The sequence below is a fragment of the Anarrhichthys ocellatus genome, unplaced genomic scaffold (genome assembly GCF_004355925.1).
Source record: "Anarrhichthys ocellatus isolate YVR2014 unplaced genomic scaffold, GSC_Weel_1.0 scaffold6, whole genome shotgun sequence".
NCBI lineage: Eukaryota > Metazoa > Chordata > Actinopteri > Perciformes > Anarhichadidae > Anarrhichthys > Anarrhichthys ocellatus.
In genome coordinates this window covers 8,942,103-8,959,043 of record NW_022280036.1, presented here as the reverse complement: position 1 = coordinate 8,959,043, position 16,941 = coordinate 8,942,103, and the positions used below count along the sequence as shown (strand labels likewise).

General features: G+C 39.0%; 1 protein-coding gene across 2 annotated transcripts in view; it reads right to left on the bottom strand.

Moving 5' to 3' along the window:
* Positions 1-16,941, bottom strand: part of zfhx3b (zinc finger homeobox 3b) — a 286,091-nt gene that overhangs the window by 186,133 nt on the left and 83,017 nt on the right. For both annotated transcript variants that reach the window (XM_031846039.1, XM_031846038.1), the window contains exon 2: positions 2,467-2,501. The gene's annotated coding sequence lies outside the window, so the exon portion shown is untranslated. The remainder of the gene's footprint in view (positions 1-2,466; positions 2,502-16,941) is intronic.

Sequence of the window (16,941 nt, the reverse complement as noted above, 5' to 3'; positions counted from 1 at the left end):
GAGAGAGAGAGAGAGAGAGAGAGAGAGAGAGAGAGAGAGAGAGAGAGGTTTATGTAGGGAGAACTAGTGGTCGACAGGAGATTTTCTCGTGTTTTCTCTGTTCTTCTGTCTGGCCAGATGTGAGAACTGGCCAGCCCTCTCTTGGTGAGCCCAGAGGAGAGCAGCCGCCCAGGCGCAGTGGGGAAAGCTAGGGGCTCTGAGAGGGAGCTTGCAGACATGTGTTCTTTTTTTGGTTGTGGTGGTGGGTGGGGGGTAGATGGTGTAGGTTACCAAAGCTCTCAGGCATAAGCTTTACTTAAAGCAATTTGTGCTGTCTTAAAGAGAAAAATAAGCTATATCCTGAGCCTGTCATAGAACCTCGGTGTTATTTTTTCAATATTTTACACATAGCTTCATTGTAATTCTCATCAACATATTGAAGCAAGTGACGTGAGAGCAGACGTATGGAGCTTGTCTGTTCCAGGAGTTGAAACAGAGGCCCAAATCACTTGTAGCCCAGCATATGACTACAGGTGGTGGAAAGACAAAGGGAGGTCTACCTGCAGACACAAAGCACAATTGGGCTGTGTGTCAGGCCCTTGACCCTTTTGCCAGAAGACTGACCAGATCAATACGTCTCTCTATTGTCAAACCATTTAGGAGAGGATTACGGGTCAGCCACTGGTCACAGATCCTCACACACAGAGGGCAAAGGTCAGTCTGCGGTGCACATTTACATGTGATTTCCACATCAGATCTTGTTAAGAGTATCACCTGTGGTTAAAACAGCTTTGAAGTACATTCAGGTCTGGCCCAAGCCCATCCCAACCCTCATGCTTTGTCTGTACATCCAATTTGAATACCAGCCTCTGTTATGATCTACAAAACCAGACTGTCCTCACCTTTGCCCTATGAGCTGCTAACCCAGGTCAAGGTCAGGGCAGGGGCAGTGACAGGTTGAAGAGGTGCCCACTGTGTGCTGTGTGTGTGTTTGTGTGCAAGAAAGCTGATAATAAGTTTTACAAAAAAAAAACTGTATGCATTCATGAAGAAGCTGATAATTAAATTACTCTGTAATGGTTATTCAGATCTATTTCTATGTACATATCCATAAATAATCACTGTGCCTGGGTCTGTGCATGTGTGCATATGTGTGTGTGCAAAATCAAATAAATGATCATGTATTTGCAATAAGTGTACTTCACAGCTATAAAATTACACATTATGTAAAATTACAGATTATTGAACTAAAATAAAACACCATTTCGCTGGTGTTGATTAGTACATCTGCTCAGTACAGACAGCCAATTAGAAAGGATTGCTTTAATTGTCAGGTATATTAAACCATCGCAAAACAATCTCACAAGAACGACTTGAATGTATATAATTATCAGCTTGCAATAAATCCAGTCCAGCTTGGAATTAAAAATGCTGAATGTGTATCTAAGATGTCAATAAACAAGGCCGCAGTAAGGTATAACAATTTAACGAATCATTGCTGCACATCCAGTGAGGGCAAACTGCTTGCTTGATATGATGTCTTATTTTCTTATAACAGTAACATTTTACATAGAGATACAAATGATAAAAATGCATTATATTTTTTTTAGATTAGTATGAAGTACACACATTAAATAGTCGTATTGCATTGATTATGTCTTTGGACTGCTATACTACTGACTTATGTCACACCTTTTTCATATGTTGAGGTTCATTTGTCTTTCTAAAAAGAGAAACAGATACGATTTATATACAAATATAAACTGTGATAAACTGTTTAGAATGTTTATATTATCTTGTTTTATTCAAAAGGTTTTGATTCAGTTTTTTAACTAAGCCACCTTGAGACAATCATTAATTTCTTGGTTTGTTTGTTTATCCCTTCATTTAAAGTGGAGCTTGTCAGCCATCTCAGTTTTCACGATTACTTCTAACAAATTAATTACATTTTTAATGGGATTATAAGCTTTTTGTAAGGTGTTATCAGTCACCACTGGAAGTTTGAGAAAACAATTAAAATCAAGAGGAAAAAAATGAAGAAATCATACCTCTGTTTACTTTCAATCATCATCAAGTTTATCCATTCTAACCAATTACTTGTTCTTTTAGAATTAGTTTGGAGACATTCAAATAACAATGAAGACAGACTTGATGTGTTTCAAGCTGTGAATTATCCAGTGTAAGGACAGGGTTCATTCCAAAAATATTACCCAAAAGACCCTCGACATGGTATGTTTTTGAAAGTAATAGGGTATGGAAATAATGGGATATGTAATGGATAAATCAGTAAAGACGTTCTGAACATATATAGGTGCTCATATTTTAAAATCTAACCCTATTGATATTTTCCTTTATCCAGTCAAGTTTTCAAAAGTTTGTTGGAATCTATAAAATACAAACTTTCCTCAAAGAAAGTCTTTACCCTAAAGTTGCATACATGTGGTGAAGCTAAAATGAGGAAAAAAAAAGTTTCAGGGAAACACTTACCAACTGTGAAGCAGAGGAAAGCGTCCCCCACAGTCCTACAAAACATAAAAACAGAAGAGAAATGCATCATTGTCCACAGTCTTTAATCATCGGTATATCCTTCAAACATCTGTCTCTAAGAAAACAAAGTGAGCCACATGTCTCACTGTTCATGTTGGTTTATTACAATTACAATTCATAACCTTTTACCTACATCCTTCTTACTGACCAATAATATCTGCCCCAAGGCTGTACTAAGCTTGCAACAAGATCTTATGTATGAATGGATAAAACCTGAATAATCTGGCAAATCACAGACAGCCATTATCATCATATTGTTATTTTGTTCCTCATTTCTGTCTGCAGGCTGAGTGCTGTTTGTTATAAAGTTATATTACAACCTGAGGATAACAAAAGGACACTGCACAGACATATTATGCACAAAATACATAAAAGCATTGCATTTATATATGAAAATCAAAAATGATTCCTCGTGTATACATATATTGCATTCTCACATTTTCATACAGCAGCTCAGACAAAAAACACAAAGACACATTGTTCCTCAGTCTTTCAAAATCTTAGGCCTCCTCCTCCAAACATTAGAGTCATTCCACCTCAAGCAATGACTGACTGTTGTCACCAGACTTACGTAGCACATACTGCCCACTGTTAGACGCTCAAATAAAAAACATTTCAAAAACAGCCTTTCCCCCTCAGCTACTATGGACTTTGCATTTGTAATATACGTTTATTTGCTTTTGTTACTCTGCTTATCTTATTGTGTGTACAAGTGTGAGAAAAATACCACCCCCTTTCTCACAAACAAATACATATACAATACCAAGCTAATCATAATCATACTGTACCAACAGCAAACCCTACTGGATGTGGTCGTGTGGTCATAGAATTCAAATTGACACTTTTCGAGGGGCAAAATCTCAACCTTGAAAATAATATCCTTTCTCCTTTCATTTATTGTGAAATTATTTTCACTGCAGATTGCAGATTGTTCACCGAACAAAAGACCATAGTTTAATTTTGGTGAATAAGCCACAGCTTAGAGAGAATAATTGCTAGCTTCACACTGGCAGTAGAAAAGTTGTGCCTCAAGATGCTATGAATAAAAGACAAACAGCCAAATTAATTTATTAATGAATAGAATATAAAAATCTACGGTTTACTATAACTGGAACAAATTAATCCACAGTTGTCCCTGCAGTGCTGACATTCAGACTTCATTTTGAATTATATTAGTATTATAAATGCTGAGCTAAAACTTCCCTGTTTCTCTGTACAGTATGGTGGGATGATGCTATAGCCTCAATCAGCCTTTAACCCCTGCCCTGAGACAAGGTAAAGGCATCCATTCCCCTGACTCCAGGTCAGTGAGTAAGCTTGTATTTTTGGATGGCTGCTGCCGATTGTGTATGCACTTTAATAAGCGGGCTGCGGGTCAGGCAGATTTATAGGCCCATAGGGTGGAGGGACCGGACTCCCTTGGCCTCCAGCTTCCCTCTGCGCCGTTACGCCAGAGTGAGATATAGTGGGATATTGATCCCAATGCCACTTCATTTTGCAATAACTATTACACGATATTCTCCGGGGCTGCGCGTGGCTGCTGATTTATGCTGCCTTGCTATTTACATTAACAGTAAGTGTTTTTCTATACCAACTGAGGTAGGGCTTACAGCCACACAAATGGACATGTGAACATTCACATTCCATACCATACCTGTCTTTTTGTTGTCTTTGATGCCTTTTCACAGTAGCAGGGGTGCTTAACACACCGCTGCCTGCTAGGTGAGTAATGGAGGATAAACATATTGAAAAATACATCCCAGCCTTCATTGCAGTTAAGCGACTGACCTTGAGGCAATGTTATTCTCCTGTATCATATCTTATTTAAAATACCTGCTTGATCACATTCAGTCTTTAGAACGCTATTATATTATAAAGGGAGATGTTTTTGAATTATTTCCTTCCCACTTGCTGGTTAGAGTGGTGTACAGTCAGCAAATAGAAAGCAATCAAAATAGAGATGACTGCTGTATCTGCGTGGATAAACAAAATCGTAATTTGTGTTGTATAGTGTAGTGTATTTAAATTTTGATATGTAATCTATCAAACACATCAAATAGATTTATAGTGCATCCACCATCATACTGTATGTAGCAAGGAAAACTGAAATAAGAGCTCAAATTCAGATGAGACATTGTCATTCACGCTGTGCTGCTGTGTGAAAATATGTCTCAGCCAAAACAAATTTAATTGAATGTTTGCAATTTGCAAATGACATCATATGAAAGAAATCGTTGCCATGATCAGGATAATTAGGGTAAGCAGCCTGCGCCTTCTGAGCCTGCCCCGTCACCAGCTGCATACTCCAGAGCTGGGTCTTTGCCAAAGTGGCTTCCCTTGCATTGCCAGGGTGGTGCTGAGTGTTTGTTTACACACAGAGGAAAGCTGTATCAATGGCAGAGTAGGAGACATGAATGGGGAGGAAGGGTGGTAGACAGACCCCGTTAGTGCTGACATTCCCTCAGGCAGCCCCCACAGGGGGCACTGCGCCTCAGATACCGTCACTGCTACATTGTACCACAACAGAAAACAAAAGGACTAATGACCCTTAATTGCTCTGGAGCCGTTTAAAATCAGATGAGTGTCGCCTAAACTGCAGTATGTAAATCAAATCCCCCTCCTCGTACCTCTTCCCGGTCTACCCCCTAAGCGCTCTCCCCTGGCACAATCAAGTCTTTTTCTCATAAGGGGGCGGGCAGTTTAGCAGGCTCGCTGCCAAGTGAGGGGAGCTGGCAAGCGTGGTAATGTGCAGACACTTGTTGCTACAATGCCTGCCTGTTACGCCAGCACATGGTAGAAATGGGGCGGCTGAGGGGCGTGTGTGGGGAGCAGATGGGCATACTATAGCCTACACGTGCTTCCAAATTATACATGGTAATAGAAACGAAGTGTGCTCTGCCCTCGGCTTTCAAAGCTGGCAGGCATTGCGTGCATGTCCCATTCATTAATAGGTCCATTCATATGCAACACAAAGTTTGATTGTACACAAATGCCCTATTAGGGAGGAAGGAGTTTGTTAGTGTGTGCGTGTTTCTGTGCAGTTGCTTGTGCTTGTTTGCATGCGTGTTCGCATATCTTTGAAAGTGACAGAGTTTGCTTTGCGAATGCTTAAAGGGATGGTATATGGTTACATTGAGTTTGGTTTTGGAGGTTGTTTACTTTATATTGAATGGCCATTTTAATAATACAAATTTAGTTTTACAGAGATCATGCTGGAGGTTACAATATTCCTAATTGTAATTGTGAAAAATAACTGTAAAACATTGAAAAATTATAATATTTTAAGATTATAAGGGGCGAGAGCATTTGACATATTTTATCGTAAAGTATTATTATTAATATAACGTATAGTAATACTGAATAATATCAACTGCTGAGTTCAACCATAGTAGATGTTGTCTAAAGGACTGAGCTTCACACAAGCAGGTGTCTCAAGCCTGTGACCAAGTGAGAGGTGAGCGATGTCCTCCTGCGCCCCTGGGTGTCCCACTGCTCCCACCATTCCCTTTAACATCAAGCCTTAATGCATTTCCTATATCTGCATGCTTTTCTGCTGTATGGAGTCTCCGGTGATTTAAAGACAGCAACAAACCTGTCCCATTTTCAGAGTGACATTATTGATAGACTGTCACTTCAGAATGTAGGTAACTGCTAATGGTTATTTTATGGTGCATATGTCAAATCTGATGTGTACTTTTTTTCTTCGTCCCGTCTCTTACCCTACCTTTCTGTTTTATTTGAGTCTAATGATTGCCTCAAGATCGTTGTCACACTTTTATTACAACAAACAGAACACTCTCATTGTGTACTAACATGAACAAAAATGACCTTTCAGGAAAATGACCTGCCAAGTACCTCGGCTAAAATAAGCCTTTTATGTCCTTGAATATGCTAGTGATTGTAAAACGTTATCTTATTTTGACTGATTTTTTTGTATTGTACAAGTTATTAGTGGTAAAACATTCCCAGCATTCTGCAGTAAGGACTAAATCTGTGCAATTAAACATTGATAAAGCATGTATTTAATTTTGATGAACATAGACATAAAAAACATTATTTTTTAAAGCCAGCACCCCAAACAGACCACCACCTCTTCTTCACCCCTCCACTCTTCATCCACTCCATGGTTTCTCCCTTTGAACCTGTATCCCCTCTTGTCATGGATTAGCCTCCATACTAGCGTGAACAAAGACTCAGTCGGCATGTGTTGATGTGTTGGTCCATGTGTCGTGTGAAGAGGGGACGTGTCTCCCACTTATGTCCGGATCTTAGAGGACCCCAATTTGTTAGGCATTAATCAGAACACCTGCTCAGAGAGCCCCCTGTGTCAGAGGCTCACTATATGTCCCAATGGTTTCCTGGCTGCACAGCTTTTTGTTTCACCACTTGAGTCATCAGTGTTGTTTTAAACCAATGTAACGATTGTGCCGGAGACTGATTTGAGTATGCAAATACTACACGCACGGGGAAACGAGTAGTAAGCCACATGCAGAGAAAGAAGACAAGAGAGGGGGGCAAAAAAAGCAGCCAAGGAAAGAGGAGCTGGGTAGGCCATCAAGCATTAAAGAGTAGTAAGTCATCAGCAGGTGGCTGTAAACTAAAGACGAAAGAAAGCTAAAATTTGGCTCTACACTATAACAATGACACTATCCTGCTCCTTGCTGAAGGACAAGACATGCAAGAGAACAATGTTTGAGGAAAAAAGAGTAAAACGCTACAGGACAAGGAAGACTTGGTCAGAGAAAGAAAGGGAGTACAAAAAAAGAGATAGCAGAGGAAACAAATGAATAAATTCATGGGGCACCAAATGAAAAGAGAGATGGAGGGGAGTGGAGTAAAGGAAGGGGGTTGGAGTCATCAGTGGAAGATTTTTATTGTCCGGACACAGGAGATGCACACAAAAGCACTGGGAAGATTCAATTAAGTATCATATGCAGTGACCTTATTGCCATGGTTACGGAACAGTGGAAAATATTAATCAAGCCTGCACTTGCAACAAGGAGAAAGATGGTGGAAGGAGAGGTAGAGGCAAGACAGCAAAGTGAAAGACAGAGTGGTAGGAGAGGGAAAGAGGATAATGGCACAGTCTGAACAAGGGTTTGTGTGTACATGTTTGATTTTATGTGTGTTTTATGGAACACAATTGCAAACGTCTATGAGTGTCTCCACCAAGCTTTGGAAATCTGTATGTGGACATCGAACATGGCATTTTTGACAGTGGATTTTCAACCCCAAAAACATGTTTTTTTTAAATGAAAAAATAATGCAACCATGCTACCACCAAAGCTCATCTGGCTCACATTTGCACAGAGTCACAGATGTGGAAGGAGCTCAATTCAGAACTCATTTCATACAGGGGTAAACTCACTTTTCAGCTCAAAAAGATTTGTTTCAACTCCTTCTCTGTATTTCAGGTCGAATATCATGTGCCCAAATGTCTGTTGATGCTTTCTTAGTGAGGAAATAAAATCTAGAATCCATCACACAAGACTGAATTAATTAATAACTAAACTCTAGCGAATGTTTGCCACATGAAAATAAAATGTTTTCATCCATCAATGTGTTTTTTTGTAATGGTACACTTGCACATGGTTCTAAATAAATCCGTTATAAACCAGTGCTTGCATATTGTTACAGACTGAAAAATGATGACAATCGTTTTCAATCATATTCCATTATGATGTTCCTCTCAGTCACATTTCCCTGCACACTGCGGAAGGGGAAAGTTGAAGATTGTTCTGTTTGATGAAGCTGTAGAGTGTTTGCTCGCTGTCTGTAGGGACTGTCTTGAAAACAATCTATCTGAAACTCCCCCGCTGAGCAAAATGTTAAATAAACAAAGGCAGGGATAAACAAAATCCCTCTATTTCAATGTCACTGAGAAGAAAGCTAACATTTTAATGCTGCAATTGTGAAAAGGCGGTGGCAACCAAAATGCGATCATCATTTAAACTTTGGACGATGAAATAGTTTTTCTGAAAATAGTTAATTATAAACATAGTGGCCATAGAAAATTAAATTGTTGTACTTGCTTTAGCCATGAGGCAGTATGATTCTTCAATGGTTTCCAAATTTGCCTTTTGTCAAGGTGGAACAATTTCAAACTGCTCCTGAAAATGATAAAAAATATTGTCTTTTTATATTGTCCTATTTTGTACTAGTTCAGTTTTTGAAATTCGCAGGGAAAGAAAAATTAAATGCTACAAAGTAAATTAGATTAATGTTTCAATGCACCTTTAAATTTGATACGAATGTACTTTTTGAAAACATATATAGCAATTCACATTGTGGTTGTATAAAGAAACTGATGTACAGTACAACAACAGTGTAAATGTACAGCTCAGAGTAAACCAACAGTATAATACAATAAGTAACTATTCTCCCTAACTACTGTTTAAGTTCTACGGAGTACCCTATGGTACTGTATTTAGCCCATCTATTTTTCCATTCACTGCTTCCATATCATTCACTGAGACAACATCAGTATTCAGTGTTATGCTGACAACACTCAGCTATATCTCCCCATTGACCCGACCAACATAATGCAATTAAACAGTCAATGCTTGATAGTAAACCGAGAGCAGATATATGTAAAAAATAATGAACAACAAGACTGCTGTGGAATGTCATTTAAAATATTTGATTGTACTGGGACACAGTCATTCATGCTTTTATTACACGGTGGCTAAATTACTTCACTGAATATGTATTTGTTTCATAATCGTTATAACTTCTTTACCCATCCATCCATGTTGACTGCCCTTTTTTATTGCTTGATTACTTGATTAAAGGTAAATCGATGATCACAGTTGATGTAAATTGATTTTGTTTCAGTCTACTACTCTTCTAGCTGCTGTATGACATCTGCTTCACTCTGTATCTCTTACTTGCAAAGAGGTTGAGATCTTCAGAGGTGGTAACCACCTGCTATTTTGCATTGCAATTACTGTGAAAAAAATATTTTATTAAATGTAGCGGTTTCATTTAAGTATGAAAATAGTTTGAAGTTTTAGCATGTAGTTACTAAACTTTGATGAAAAACTTAATATGCAACACAATTTTGACGAGAGAAGTTTTTAAAGAAGTTGGCGCAACTTGGTTCTTTAAAAAGTGATTTGAATAGTGACAGGCAGTGGTCATGCAGGAAATCACCCAATAAAGTCATAACTGAGTGATTTGAGTTCAACATTGGTTCCATCCCTTGCCTACTCTAATCCTGAGCTCTAGTGTCTGAAATTCCACTACCCATCCCTGTGGCAGAACCTGCAAGGACCTATGGGTGAGACACAGACTGAGGTGTAACAGCAGAGGGGCCTGAGCAGAGGGGCTGTTAAAGTACCTGATGTGACCATGACCACTTCCAGAAACAATTTAATTCCACAGCTTCAGCCATCTCCAGCTGATCTACTCCTCCAAGGTCATTAACTGTGCCACAGAAGGTCACATGATTAATGAGTGACAGACCGTCTGGTGCAATAACGTGTATGAACGTGGCCCATTAATTAGACAGGGGGGGGGCAGAGAGAATGAATGGCCAGGGACAGCTTGGCCCCCTCACAACCCCGTCCTTCCCGGACACCATTTGTCATTTTCATCTGCACAAACAGACACATATAACCACTCATAATATTCCCCAAATACCATGTATTCTCTTACAAAACAAAAACATCAACCGTATCAATATTTCCAACATGTCGAATATCTCAACAATGTACAGTATATTATAACATACTATAAACCAAACACGCAATAAAAAAGCAGGAGTTCTCCGGAGTCTAAATGGCCGTGGTTCAGTGTGACTGTAGAGGTCCAACTGCTGCTCAGAAGACCTCTGAGCATTGGCCTCAGGTTGATCTGGGTATCAAGCATCAGAACGTTGTGTTGTTGCAGTCCTTTTCCAAGACTATGATAAGCACTCTGCATTACTGAGGGCAATCTCCAAGAGGAAATGAAACATTCTGCTGCCACAGACTGGCTTTATTAGAAGACAACAAGTCCGGCCTCTCAGGATATACAGATCAGGAGATTTAATTGATGCTGACTGACTGTCAATGCACTCCTATAGCTGGGAGAAACAAGAGTGTTTAACACTGCTCTATTGTAAATAGTATTCATTTCTCAGTCTAATCAACTTAATGCAATTCCAATAAATCCATTTCTTAGAGTGGCTGTGTTGATTTGAAACCTCATAGCCCTGTTTTATTTTCAACGGTGCCAACAAATGTAATGGCTGCTAAGTATATTGGGCAATAATATAAGAATGCTCTACATCCAGTGCATGCATTTCAATTTTACCTTGAGGTCATAGCATTATGGAAACACCACAGTGGGGTCATTAATCATAAATACATACACTGTATGTAATAACAACCAGTTGGGAGAAATAGACTTCAGGGAGGTTTCAGATAAGGACTTGTGTAAGACCATGGGCCACGATGGCTATCTATGTAAACAAATCTCATCAGTTCATTCCCTGCACCTGGGTCAGGGTTTTCGCAAAGCTAGCACACAATTAGGCATTCAGTATGTGTATAGAGAAGTACACATTTCCAATTGTCATTGTCCCAGAAACATAATAAGCAGTGACAGGGTGAGTCAAATTCACTCGCTGCACAACCAGGAAAACAACATATTTTAGAAACAGGAAAAATATGAAGACGTTAAGATATGTGTGGTTGTGTAATGATGTATTAATGCGAGATGAATTCTAGGTCATAGGATATTTATCTGTAGTTATGAATATGGAGGAATAATAATTTATGAGGCCTGCTGATAATAAACATAATTTTGAAAGGTACTGCTGAGATTTTTATAGTACTTTTTTATAAATGAACAACAAAAATAAAATTATTCTTGCATCTTATCAAACATTCAGAGAACCCCTTGACCCTTCTGAATAAAGCATCTCTCTGGAGATTTGACACACATCTCTCAGCACAGATCTGAAGACAGCCACGAATGTTGTTTGCCCTCTGATATATTTTTAATATTCAGATCATATCAAATATGTCCTCTTTCAATAATTGATCTATCTATCTATCTACTAGCAACATAACACATGCTGAGCTTTGGCGTGTGATTTCTATGCCCCAGTCAGTATATCTTCTTCCCTCTATTAAGTATGATAGGGAGAGCTCCGGCTGCTCCCTCGATGTGACGCACTTGGCCAAGGGGAACTACCCCGGGCACGCTCCGATGAACCCTGTGACCACTAAAGTAAAGCTGCCTTTCTTGTGTCCAGGGTCAAAATCAGAGACAGAGATGCACCAACTGCGCTGCTTATAAGAGAATGACTTTGAGTATGATTGACTATTTTTTTTGTCCTTTTAATTATTGTTATTAAAAAAATTCTCTGTATCTTTAAAATCACATAAGCAATTTAACAGTTGTAGCAATTGTATTTAAAGTATGTTATATTCCATGTTAGCAACCTGCCTGACTAAAACATGTTCATTTGTTTAGGTCATATATGCACTCAGGCCCTTTGAGAGGACAGCCGCTGTCAAAGCAAATGTATTTTTTGTAGGATTTGTACTAAAACATTTTTTTTTTTCAAAGAACACAGTGTAACACAGACATATCAGAGTCTAATGGAGTGAGGTTTTTTTTCATCCTGTCATTTGACCAACAGCATCTCCTGTGGTGGCTCATTTCCTTAGAGCAAGAGGTTCCCACCCTCCATCGCAGCCAGGCTTCGGGGGGCATGGTGGAGAAAATGTGAGATGGAGGAAGGAGCAAAGTAGAAGAGGAAAGCCATGCTGGGAGAAAGGAAATCTTCCATGTGCAGAAGCGGAGTGGCTAGAGGACATTTCACGCTAATGGCGGCCGGGCCAATTGAAACGACTGCAGTGCTGCATGATATGAAGGTCAGGAGACAGCGGATTATATTCCAGTGGTTGGCGAAGGGGGATTGGAGAAGTAAAATGGTGCCTCCCGACCCCCCCGCCCCTCCTCCTCTCCTGAATTATTGCAGAACAACCAAGATGGAATCAACATAGCACCAAACCCCACCATCATTACTCTTGCACATAGTGCACCGCAAAACACATTGCATCGCTCCGGTCTTTTCTGAGCCTGTACATCAGAATGAGGAATTCTGCTGTGGAAAATTCAGAAGATCAGTTCGTAAAACTGAACAACACAACAAACCAACCGAGAGCATACTATGTTTTAACCGCTTTTCATTATGCAACCAAATTCTATTCTTGATCTACAGTATTACCATTTAAAAATGTGCAATAGATAAGATCACAAGCAAATTATGATAAAATACTGTGCAAAAGACAACTATTTTGCTTGTGAAGGCCAAAGAATTATAAGTGTTTTTAAGAAAACTGTCAACGCTCTTGTTTTTATCCTTGACAAGTCATCATAGCAAAAAACAAAAACAAAACAATTAAATGACCTCCTATAGACATGTGTGACACACTGGATACAACAGCATGGCTTTAAAAAAAGCACAATGATCGGGCTTACAGATGAGGGTGCAAAAGTTACTCACGCATGAGAAAAGCATAAAGTGATTATGCACATGACTGCAGTAATAAGCTGTAATAAGATGTGGAATGACCATACGTATTTACTCCAGACATTGTGCAAGGCAGGCCAACGTGATTACATTGTATTTTTATCCAATGGATATTCAAGATTTAAGGCAAAAGAACCTCGAGCCTAACATGCAAACAAATACGGAAACAACAACAAATGAGGCATTCATGTAATTAAAATAATCCCTTGGAGGCATCAGCTCCTCTATCTGCTTCATGTGATTTCATAACTTCTGGAGGCTGTGCAATTTTTCACAATTCCCATCAGACATAGCACATGTCCAATGAATTGTGACCATCAAAGCGTCAACATATTTAATGTTAATCAGACTTACAGATGCACCTGTTTTAGTCGGACAGACAAATTGGGCTGAATGCAGCAGTGACAGGTATTCTGATGTAGCTCTTTCCGGTGACAATAAACACTGTCAGTAAATACTGGCAGGCAGCATTCAATCCGAGGTGCTCCACAACACTGACAGCGCTGAGGTGGACGCCTTATAGGAGGAGAGCGGATGCCACTCTTTGTGAACGGCCAGTAGTGGAGTTTGTATCAATGAAGCACAGACACTTACTACCAAGCAATCGCATGCTAACAAAAGCCTCACAACCAAATTAGTAAATTTATTATAAAAATACAGAGAAACCTTGTGGAGCCAGGATGTAAAAATTGATGTCTGTGCATACCTGTATTTATTAAATAAATTCATATGTGCATTTGCATATTTTGCAAATGAAACTTGTGTGGATTTGTGTTATATATATATATATATATATATATATATCTGGTCCAACTATAGTAGTATATCTAGTATTTGTCATATTTATAGACATGAAATTGACTTATTTCTGGTAAGCTTTACATTATTTTAACAAACATAATTACATTTCTCAACTGTAAAAAGTCAATGCAAAGATATATATGTTTTGCTCCCACTTGTAACTGATTCTGTTAGCTTCAAGTATTCATGGCTCTAAATTTAAATTTGATTATATGAAAATGGAAAAAAAACAAATGAATTATTTGGATTACATAAAATAAAAGCGCATATTATGTTTTATCAAACTTTTTAAGAAGATGATAATATATTATCACTACAAAAAATACTAATAAGAATTAAAAGGATTTCCAAAATCATGTCAGTACTATAGAATAAGCACAGGTTGTGCCTATGTCCGTAGTGTTTCCTGACCTGTGCACTACTGTACAGGACAGAGAGGCACAGGCAGTGATGGTGCTAAAACGCTACTGCTTGTAAAACTCCACAGGAGATAACAGACAACCAAGGTAGCCCAGTCAATCCACTGCATGTTTGAATGGCTGACCATGTTAAGCTCTTAAAGCAGGCTTTAATCCAGGATTTTAGGAGCAGAGCTAAGTTTGGCATGTTATCATGGCAAGGCCCAGACCTTAGCTGAAGTTCATTCACTCTGCAGAAGCACTGACAGTCACACAAACCTAGGACATGACTAGCAATATAACTGGACGGAAATAGGCATGCTCATAAAAAATAATAGAAAATCCTTAAGCTTAATGTGATTTGACTTTACATTTGGTTTATTTGTATCTCAACTACATTCTAGTGCATTTTGATTTACTAAAAATCTAGACTAAAATGGATTGCTACTGATTATGTATAATCATCAGTATATTTTACTTAACAAGATACCAGTTTGCAGTGTTATGTGAAGCATCCCAGTGAGGCTTGCTTAGAGTATTGTCTGTCACGGAGCCTGAGTGACCTCTCTGGTCAGCCTCAGCCTCAGTGCCAGCCTCGCCCCTCCAGAGACACACAGGCCATGGCCAGGCCAGAGCACACAGCAGAGCCTTCTCTGCTCCGCTCGACTCCAGATACACACAGGCCAGCTCAGATCAACATCTAAGATAGCTGTGCAGGCAGACAAACATGTTAAGAGCTGACAGCTCCTGACCATTCATTTGCAAAAAGAGCATCATCATGTTTTAGCAGTGGCACAAATACCCACCAGCCAATACGACGCAGCAAGCACAAAGTCACGTGACATGCACAAACAAACGTTCATGCACGCACACTCACAGACCAATCTGAGGGTGCAGTCATAGGGCTTGGGCCAGGGCTTAGGGCTAGAGCATGGGCTTAAGGAACTGGGTGTGCTTGTTGGCAGATGGGGGATATTAGGGGCAGTGTGTTGACTGATAAATCTTCCCTGCACAGTGTAGGACCTGAGCTATCATCTGACATATGAAAAAATACCAGAGAAGCTGTGGAGAAATGACAGGAAACTAAATGAGAGGGGGATGGAGAAGGGGAGCACACCAGCATGGTGGCAAGCATCTGTTGTGCTCCTCAACCATACCCATAAACACACACTGTATTGTGGAAGCACACACTGTCAGCAAAAATAGTCTTGTACGCTTGTAAGAATATCTATTACTTCCTGTGTGGGATTTATGGAGCTTAGAATCTGGATCATCACTGTGTGACAGTCTTCATTGTGTATATTATTAACTGTATTACAGAGGCTAAAAAGACACCTTCCAATATTAAAAAATGCATGATATTTTGATTAAAACTTGAATTATTATGGTAGTCTCACTGCAATAAGAAAAATATGAAATTGAACACTCTTTTATTTGTGTATTAAAATTATTCTTAATTTGGCAGAAAAGTCTCATGGAGCTTTTGTCACAATGTGTTACAGACACTGGAGTAGGATAAACCTTTCATTTGAGACATGAAAACCAGAAAAATCCAATGTTTTTCATGAAAAAGTTATACACTTCCTTTAACTGTATATACACTTAGTTGACAGCTTCACGCCAGCCCTGCAAAAAAATCTTTCCTTTAAGAAAGTTAAAAAGTTTACTTCCGGTTGAAAGGATTTCACTTTAGGGAAATTAAAGTTTTGTTGATATTGAATTGTGTTACACTGTGAGATGTTATGATGTTTTTTTCCACTCAATTTATATCAATAAGGGTAGAATACATTCGGATTTCATATAAATATGCCCCAAATGGTGTTTTAAATGTATTTCAGTCGACACGGTGATTCTTCTGATTATTTATGATCATACACAGCCAAACTATCAGGGTTAATATAACTCTGGAGGTCCAAAACTCACCAGAGTAAAATATATTTGATATTTTGAACACCTGCCCCACAGCAATGTCAGCTCTGTGAGTGGACAGATAATTCTCCAATCAACACTTGTCGACTCAAAAATAATTGCAACTGAAAAAAAATCAACAGCTATTAACACTGGGGGAGTTGCTGTGCATGGTATTTAAGTTTAAGTGTGTAGGGAGTGTGAGTGAGTAAGCTAGCAAATGAGTTAGTTAGTGTGTGTGTGTGTGTGTGTGTGTGTAAGAAAGAGAGAGAGAGAGAGAGAGAGCAAGTCCAAATGGATTTCAGCCCTAGAATAAATCACTGTCGCCACTGAAAGAAGCCGACAGCTGTGATGGATGGCTGAAATTTTTGTGTTGATGTCTTTAGTATTGCTGACAATTTGGTAGTCCTGGCTTTTCCACTTTTCCTGTGCTTGCGTGTGGCTAAAAACCTCTAAATGCTGGCACAATCCCATATATAGACACAGTATTTTGCACCTGCTCAAAATCTTCTTTTCGATAAAATCATTGTTTGCTAGATTCTTATCCTGTTTTCCCCACATAAAAGCTTCATATTATAAAAGAAGGAACTTATTAAAAACCTAGAAAAATATTTCTGAATGACTTCCCCCAAAAGTGTATCATAGTTGTGAGTACAACTTTCTGTAGTAAAACAGAGGACATGGTGTCCACAGTTTCACTACCACTTGTGTGTGTGTGTGTGTGTGTGTGTGTGTGTGTGTGTGTGTGTGTGTGTGTGTGTGTGTGTGTGTGTGTGTGTG